This window comes from Nanorana parkeri, unplaced genomic scaffold, assembly GCF_000935625.1.
Source record: "Nanorana parkeri isolate BGI_ZX_2015 unplaced genomic scaffold, ASM93562v1 scaffold1636, whole genome shotgun sequence".
Taxonomy (NCBI): Eukaryota; Metazoa; Chordata; class Amphibia; order Anura; family Dicroglossidae; genus Nanorana; species Nanorana parkeri.
The window spans coordinates 13,395-21,839 of NW_017307904.1; the positions used below are offsets into that span (position 1 = coordinate 13,395).

The 8,445-nt window shown below is 45.9% G+C and overlaps 1 long non-coding RNA gene across 1 annotated transcript; it reads left to right on the top strand.

Annotated features, from left to right (window-relative positions):
• Window positions 1-625: 625 nt before the first annotated feature.
• On the top strand, window positions 626-6,706 carry LOC108799127. Its single transcript, XR_001942000.1, has 2 exons — window positions 626-782; window positions 6,496-6,706. It is a non-coding gene; the product is annotated as an uncharacterized LOC108799127 (long non-coding RNA).
• Window positions 6,707-8,445: the final 1,739 nt, after the last annotated feature.

Sequence of the window (8,445 nt, forward strand, 5' to 3'; positions counted from 1 at the left end):
GTATACCGCGAGCTGCAGCTCGCGGTATACTGAGTCTAGGGTGACGGGAGGACGCTAGTTTGTGTCCTCCCGTTACCCTAAGGAGAACTATGGGGAAAAGCCTTAACCCCATAGTTCTCTAAGTGCACCACATGTATTCTTTGTGACATGTGATTTTCGGGGTTACATCTAGAATTAATGGCAGCACACACATATACCTTGCATTGACAACAAAAACATTTGTAATATTTTTTTCTTGGAGGGAGTTCAGCCTTGGGCATCCAGAGGAGAACAATGAGGCGACATGCCACAGCCATTCTCGCTTTCTTCTCTCCCTATGTTCTTTCCTCTGTCCCTCTCCCTCCTTACTGAGAAAATAAAAAAAGATATAAAACCATCAGAAAACGTATTAGCTTAAAAAGAAATGTACCCAAAACTATTTTTCTATGTGTTGTTTATTATAATACACTGTAGAAGTAGATTACACATCAGATAATTATGTTATAAGCAGCATAACAGGTGTGGAGACACATGGCACCTTTCAGGAAATTTCTGCTTACTTCCCGCTCCGCCCTCTGCTTGTATCGTGATAACAGATTATTAAATGCAGCTCACATCACTCATTATATAGGGTGTGCTGTCTTCTTTGATATTAATTATTTTTACTATTCATAAAGGTATTTGACACCTCGGACCTTCCCGGAGGCGTTGTGAATATTCTTACTGGTGGTCGTGACCATTTAGCCAAATACCTAGTGGAGCATCAAGATGTACAAGCCATGTGGTACTATGGATCTGAACAGGTATCATAATGAGAAATGTGTTAATACGTTTATGTAGTTGGTCTTAAAGCGGAACTCAATGATTTACTCATACCCTTCCCCCTGAAGTCCTCCTAGTATTTATTTTTTAGGCCCTATACATGCCTTTTCCTACTGAGCACAGCTTCTTATGATTCTTCCAGTGGTGGCAGGTGATGAGCATTCTTTCAGGACTGAGTGGCGCTCACATAATGACATGTGAGTGCTGCTCAGTACTGTACAGTACTGTGAGCCCAGCGTCTTTTTCGGCCCCTCCGACAAGGGCGGGAAGTTCACCAAATCCTCCTTCACAGTCTGCCAAGCGTCCCTGGCAGCCTAAGTCTGCCAAGCCGCCGGCAAGCCCCCGTCCGTATGAAGGTCACGCCCGGCTCTGGACTCCAGGGTGCGGGGGGCACCTCCGGCTCTTTGCAGATTTTTGCTTGGCTCACGTCTCCAACACTTGGGTCTGAGAGTTGGTTTCTTCGGCCTACAAGATCGAATTTCTGTCCGTCCGGGGAACAGGTTCTTCCCGTTCAACACGCGACTTTCTCCTCCGCGGTTGGCGGATCTTCGCCGCGCTGTGGCGGACCTTTTGTCCCAGGGGGTGATCGTGCCGGTTCCGACATCGGAAAGGTTCAAAGGGTTTTTTTTTTCCAACCTTTTTACAGTGCCCAAGAAAGAGGGGGTTGGGTCTGGCTTCGTCAGGGGGATCTGCTGGCCTCCATCGACATCAAGGATGGCTACCTTCATGTGCCCGTTTGCGGGTCTCATCAGCGATATCTTCGTTTCACGTGGGGGAGGAGCATTTTCAGTTTGTGGCGCTGCCTTTCGGCCTGGCGCCGGCCCCGCAGGTGTTCACCAAGGCGCTTGCCCCGATTCTGTCGCTGTTTCGTTGTCTGGAGGTTTCGATCGTGGGCTACCTGGACGATCTTCTGCGGGTGGACTCGCACTCTTCTATGGTGATGGCTCTGGAGGTCACGGTGCGGTCCTTGGAGGAGTTCGGTTGGCTCCTGAACCTCCGGAAGTCTTGCCTGGTGCCTTCCCCGCACTGGAAATATCTGGGCTTGGTTCTGGACAATGTTGCGGCCCGGGTTTTTTTTCCTCAGGACAAACTCCTGAAACTCCGTTCCAAGGTCCGTCTGTTGCGGACTCGCCGGTGGTCGCCCATTTGCTTTTGCATGCAGGTCCTGGGTCTCATGGTGGCCTCCTTCGAGGCGGTGTCCTTTGCACAACACCACACCAGGACTCGGCAGAGGAACATCCTGGTACAGTGGGACAAGTCCCCCCAATCCTTGGACAGGGAAATTCGGGTGTCTCGGGAAGCGAAAGCCTCCCTGTGGTGGTGGCTTCAATCTCCGGCCTTGGTGCGGGGGAAGCCTTTCCTTCCTGCACTGGATGGTAGTCACTACGGACACCAGCCTTTGGGGCTGGGAAGGAGTCCTGGGCTCCTTGACCATGAAGGGTCGTTAGTCGCCGGAGGAGTCCCTACTGTCGATAAATGTGTTGGAACTTCAGGCGATTTCGCCTTTCTCTCCTTCATTGGTCGACCCATCTTCAGGATCTGCAAGTTCGGGTCCAGTCGGTTAACGCCTCCGCAGTGGCGTACATCAACCACCAGGGCGCCACGAAAAGCGTGACCGCAGGTCGAGAGGTGTTTGGGATTCTCTCCTGAGCGGAGAATCGGGTTCTGGCTCTTTCGGCGGTCTACATTCCGGGGGTGGACAATTGGCAGGCCGACTACCTCAGTCGGTGGACCCAGGAGAGTGGTCCCTGCACCCGGAGGTTTTTCAGCAGCTCTGTCTTCGCTGGGGGACGCCGGATGTGGACCTTCTGGTGTCTCGGTTCAACCAGAAGGTGGACAGGTTCGTGGCCCGGGCTCTGGATCCCTGGGCGGAGGCGGTGGATGCCCTGGTGGCTCCTTGGGGCCCTTACGGTCTGATTTATGCCTTCCCTCCACTGTATCTGTTACTTCGGCTTCTGCAACAGATCGCGGCCGAGGACGTCACCGTCGTCCTCATGGCCCCAGATTGGCCTCGGAGAGCGTGGTACGCGGACGTGGTTCAGCTGGTGGTGGACGCCCCTTGGCGGCTGCTTCTGCATCCAGATCTTCTGTACCAGGGACCTGTGTTCCATCCTTCTTTACAGTCGCTGGCTTTGACGGTGTGGCTGTTGAGAGCCCGGGGAAGGAACGGGGGTTGTCCGATGCGGTCATTTCCACTATGCTCAGGGCGCGCAAATCGGTTTCTAGAAAGATTTACCATCGCACATGCAGGGCCTATTTTGCCTGGTGTGAGGCTGGGGCCCTGTTCCGGCGTTTTGTTTTTCCATCAGCAGAATTCTTGCAGCGCGGGGTGGCTCAAGGGCTGGCCTTGAGCACAGTGAAGGGCCAAATATCTGCATTGGCTGTGCTTTTCCAACGGCCTTGGCGTCTAAGGCTCTGGTTCGCACCTTTGTTCAGGGGGTGACACGTATTGCTCCCGTGGCAAAGTGGGATCTGAATCTGGTGCTTCTCCGGGAGATTCCGCTTCTGTCCTTGTCACAAAAAGTGGCCCTTTTGGTTGCCGTCACTTCCGTTCGATGGGTGTCGGAGTTGGCTACCTTGTCCTGCAAGTCACCGCTGCTGGTTCTGGATAGGGACAAGGCGGTTCTCCGTCCTCGGCCAGCCTTCCTGCCTAAGGTTGTGTCGGCATTCCATCTGAATGAGGACATTGTCTTACCTTCCCTGTGCCCCAAGTCGGTTCATAGGAAGGAAAGAGTGCTCCACTGTTTGGATGTGGTTCGCGCTTTCCGTGTTTAGTTAGAAGCTAAAGTATATGTAAGTATAAGGCACATGTAAGTATAACTAACAACGGACGACCGAAATCAAGGCAGAATAATAACAATAAAAATAGTGGGATCACAGGGGGCCCTCGTAATGGCCGGGCAGCGTCGGCTACCATCTCTCTGTGGATTCGTAATGTTGTTGTTCAGGCGTGGGCCGTTAAGGGGCGCGAGCCTCCTTTTGTCACTGCCCATTCTACTAGGGCTGTTGGGGCATCCTGGGCCTTCCGCCATGGTGCCTCTGTTTCTCAGGTTTGTAAGGCTGCTACTTGGTCTTCGGTTCACACCTCTTGTCAAGTTTTACAAGGTGGATGTTTTGTGCACTCCTAACTGCTTGTTACTTACTGGAGACTTGTCAGCAGGTTGGTGATATGGCCACCAGCAGGGGCCGCCCCTACTCCTGCAGGTGGCGATATACCCTACCATACAGGATCTACGATCTGTTGCCCTGTGTCCTTCAATGAACGGAGAGAAAAGGATTTTACGGTGAGTACAAAAATCCTATTTTTTTTAATGATGGATTCATTTTGAAAATGCAATTCCAAGTTAATCTTTTAAAGAAGGTTATCAAATTTACGTCTATAAAAAAAGTGTTTCTAATAGTTAAAATCTCTGACTCTGTAAATGTAGCCTAATAATTTTTGTCTCAGTTCCTGAAGCTTGACAAGTTGCTAATTGCTGACCTCCTAAACCAGATATCCAAACTACTTTGTTGTCTGTGCTGCCCTGCTTTAAGAGTTTACCTGTGCATCTCTTCTTGGATGTGTGTTATGCAAATCATCAATTTAAAAGCCTAACTATAGCATGTATGATTATTAGATATACACATCCTTGGTGGTGAATATAGTTGTGAGAGATGGAAACAATTTTCATATTTCACCTTGCTTGTTAAGCAATTGGGACTACACCCAACATAGAGCTTACTGTTGGCAATCCCAGCAGATAACAAGTAGAACTTGCATAGTCCCTGCATAATTGTTGACATTACTAATAGGGCAAAAGTTAAATGTAATCTGTCTTCAAAGTCGTACACTTGAGATATGCAACAATTTCAGTGTTTCTACAGTATTATATTGCTTATGTTATTTAAAACAAATAACATTTAACTTTGATTTAACTGCAGTATATTTGTTTTGCATACCACATAAATGTATATTACTGCCTTCCTAGCAGTGCCTAAGGGTTTTTGAAATAAACAAAATAAAAAAGCAAGTTTGTTGTGTTCGGAATGCAGTATTTGCTGAGCTTCAAAACTAGTATACTGTATTTAAACTTGAACTATAGGTAAAACCAAAATAGCCATATATGTCAATTTGCAGTCTGTCACTAGCATTCAAAAAATGAAGCCTGTTATTTTTCAACTTTCAGTAACCACTTGAAGACTGGGGTGTTAAACCCTCTTCCCGTCCAGGCCATTTTGCAGTATTCAGCGCTGAGACATTTTTTCAGTCGTGCAATGCTGTACTGAAATTGATTTAATATTTTTGGGGGGAGGGGTCAGATGGGGCTTTCTTTTGGGGGTATTTAATCACTACTGGGTTTTTTTTTATTTTTTTACGATATAAAGAAAAAAGTACAGAAAATTTTGAAATCCCTTTTCACTACGCTATGCTATGAAACATTTATTATTACCCATCAGGTAAATAGACACCAAACATGTCAAGCCTTAAAATTGTGTGTGACCACAAAATCACAAAAAAACTACCATACCCAAAGTTAACCTTAGGTGAGGCTTTAAAAGCTTTTACATATACAGTGACGGGTTCTTTTTATGGAGGATCACTAATATGACCTATGGACCCCAAAGAAGCTGATGAAGCAGAGATGACACGCTGAAACCTGAAGTGATGTCATTCACATCACTTCCGCATTTAGTGATGGCAAGAGAGATCAGCCGGTGGAAGTGTGCTGATCTGCCTCTGATCCAGCCACAGAGACTTGCCGTCAGGCGTGCATGAGGGACAGCAGAGCCCAGGATAGCTGGCAGCGAAGGGGAAGGGGGTGCACTCTTCCCGCACGATAGAGCTGCCTGAACACAGACTGTATGAAACTTTCCCAATTGCACAAGGGGCAGGGGGGATGGGCGAGTGGGAAAGTTTGATACAGTCTGCAGGAAGTGTGCACCCCCCTCCCCTCCACTGCCAGCTGTCCTGGGCTCTGCTGTTTACAAACGCCCACCCACCGTTGGGAGTCATCCCTTGTATCCATTGTAATGAAACAGCCGGACGGTAAGCGGTTAACAGATCAAGCTGGCCTGTAAAAGTGGTAGAGGGATTCACTTAAAACCTTCTTTTTTTTTAAAGTGTTAGCTGGAGGATTTAATTTGTGCATGACTGCCTATCCTGTGCTGGCTGTACAAAATCCTATTGCACATGCTCAATGCACATAGAGGACAATTACCTTTTTTGCAGACATGCTGATGTCTCTCACAGATGGGCACAGTTAGGAGGAATTTTTTTTTAAAAACAGTCTGTAAATTTGTTGACATTTGGCAGCCACCTCTTTGTTTTTCCTTTCAGCACGTGGCAAGGTAAGAAATGAGACCCCAAATTGTTCTGCAGATTATCAAGCTCCAGTTCTAGCAATGAAGAAGAGGAGGAGATTCTCTATTTCCTTTTTTTTTCTCTCTTTCTCTTCCTTTTTTAAATCATTACAAATGTTATATTAATCTAGTTATCCTTATGAATTACATTCTGTCTCATTTGAGTTCAGCATATCTGAAGTACAGTAGATAAGGATTTGCACTAAATGCAGTGCCTATATTGTTGATCCAAAAAAAGATGAATTAATCTCTTTCCCTATTCTGCCAAAATGAAGAGATGTATCACTTGCAAAGATGAGATTCCTTTGGTGTTGATCTGAGTCATTTTTTTTTTTATTTTGCATTATTTAATAGGGTTCCAAATTTGTGGAGTGGTCTTCTGCTGACAACTGTAAACGGACCTGGGTCAACTATGGCCTTACCAGAGAGTGGGAGGATACCCAACAAGGAGCTGGAGAAGAGTTCCTGTATCATGCCACACAGTGCAAAAATATCTGGATTCCTATGGGGGAAATTTTCGCCAACTGACACCAATTAATGTACTTTTGCCCCCATACATTCTTATGCAATTAAGTTTCTCTACAACTGGTGTGCATTCCATATAACATTTGATTGATACCTCACAAGTTCCAAGACATCTGTAATAGTATAATATAGAATGAAGTATAAGCTTTTAATAAACTTGTAGATTTACAAAATGAGCTGTGGTCATTGTTAATTATATTAGAATAAGTCTTGCCATATGTTAACAGCATGTGTTAACATCAATTACAGTACAGGCAATGTAAACGTGATTATGTTTATTTTCTTTTTCATATTTCTTCTGTATAATGCCTGCTATTTATAGCGTCACCGGTGATCTTGTCCGGGTATTGTTTACAGACAATATTAAAGCCTAACAAAAATTGTAATCGGGGCAATTTCATCAATCAGAGGTTGCTTCAGATTTTTCTGAGAGGCTTACTTACCCCTTCTATCCATAAGCCAATCCCAGTCATCCTTTGCCACATCTCAATGGCTACCATATCAACAAATAACATATTTTATAAACTCTGTTGCTCACAAAATTAATTTACTGATTTATTTAAAGATCTTCGCTCAACACATATTTTTTTTGCAACTATACAACATTTTACTAACCTTTTCATATCCATCCCTTCCTAATTATACAGAAAATGTTCAAAGGAACTGAGTAACTACCAGAATCGGAAAAAGCATGTATCCTCCCCTGTAGCCTGTCTTGGCTTGCAGAAGCATAAGAAAAGAACTTTAAAATTCTAACCTGTTGGTATAGGTATCCCAGCACCCTAGACATCTATTTCCCACACTTTCAGACAGGTGTTGGTCATGTGTCACTCAAGAAGGGAATATGAACCATAGACATGTAGCCTGCAAAAAAATTATTTTGTTTCCTTTTGGAGAAATTCTGATTTTTATTTCTTTTGTTTTTCTGACTCAGGATCCAAAATTCGATTCGGTTTGTTATTCGGATCCATCCAAATTTTAATTTCGGATCTATTCGGATGGGGTTCTTTTTTTTTTGCTGATTAATTTTTTATTGTAATAAAGGAGTAAAAAAATACAATAAAAAAAACAGTAAAACAGGAAGAAAAACGGCTTCACGCTTCCGGCATTCATGTGACCAGCAGCGGGGCTCCGGCGCTCCTTCCCCAATCGTATTGATTAATATAAATTCGGCTCCAGGCGTCTACTCACCCCCCCTCTGCACATCACCGGGGGATAGGGTGAACGAATATGGATTGTTTTCTGGCCTCAGCGCAGCCCCTTTCGCGATCTTCCATGATCGCAGGGGTCCTTTCAGGAGCCTTGTGTGGCCAAGATGGGGGACGGCCGTTTGTCTCCCCGTGGCCGCAGCCTGTCGCCAGCTTCCTCTCAGGATGGGAATGGAGGACCCAGCTCATGCTCAAATAGCTGCTGCTGTGGCCAGGCTGCTCAAATACACCATCACTGCTGCGGTGGAGACTGCTATACAGCATGGTCTCACACAGCTCCGCAAAGATCTCTCCACACAGGCTAGATCTCTTAAAGAGGTGGAACGCCGCATTTCTTCTTTTGGAGGATAATCTTCTGGAGGCACAGTCTCAGCTCTCCACGTATGTGACTCTATCACAATCTATGCAGTAAAAAAAAATCGGAGACCTGAAAAATCGTTCTAGACGCAACAACTTGAGGATTGTGGGTCTTCCAGAGTCGTACAAGCCTGGCACATTGGATACGTTTTGCTCACTCTATTCCGGAGGCCCTGGGAATCTCATCTCCTTGCACTGTGGAAAGGGCTCACCA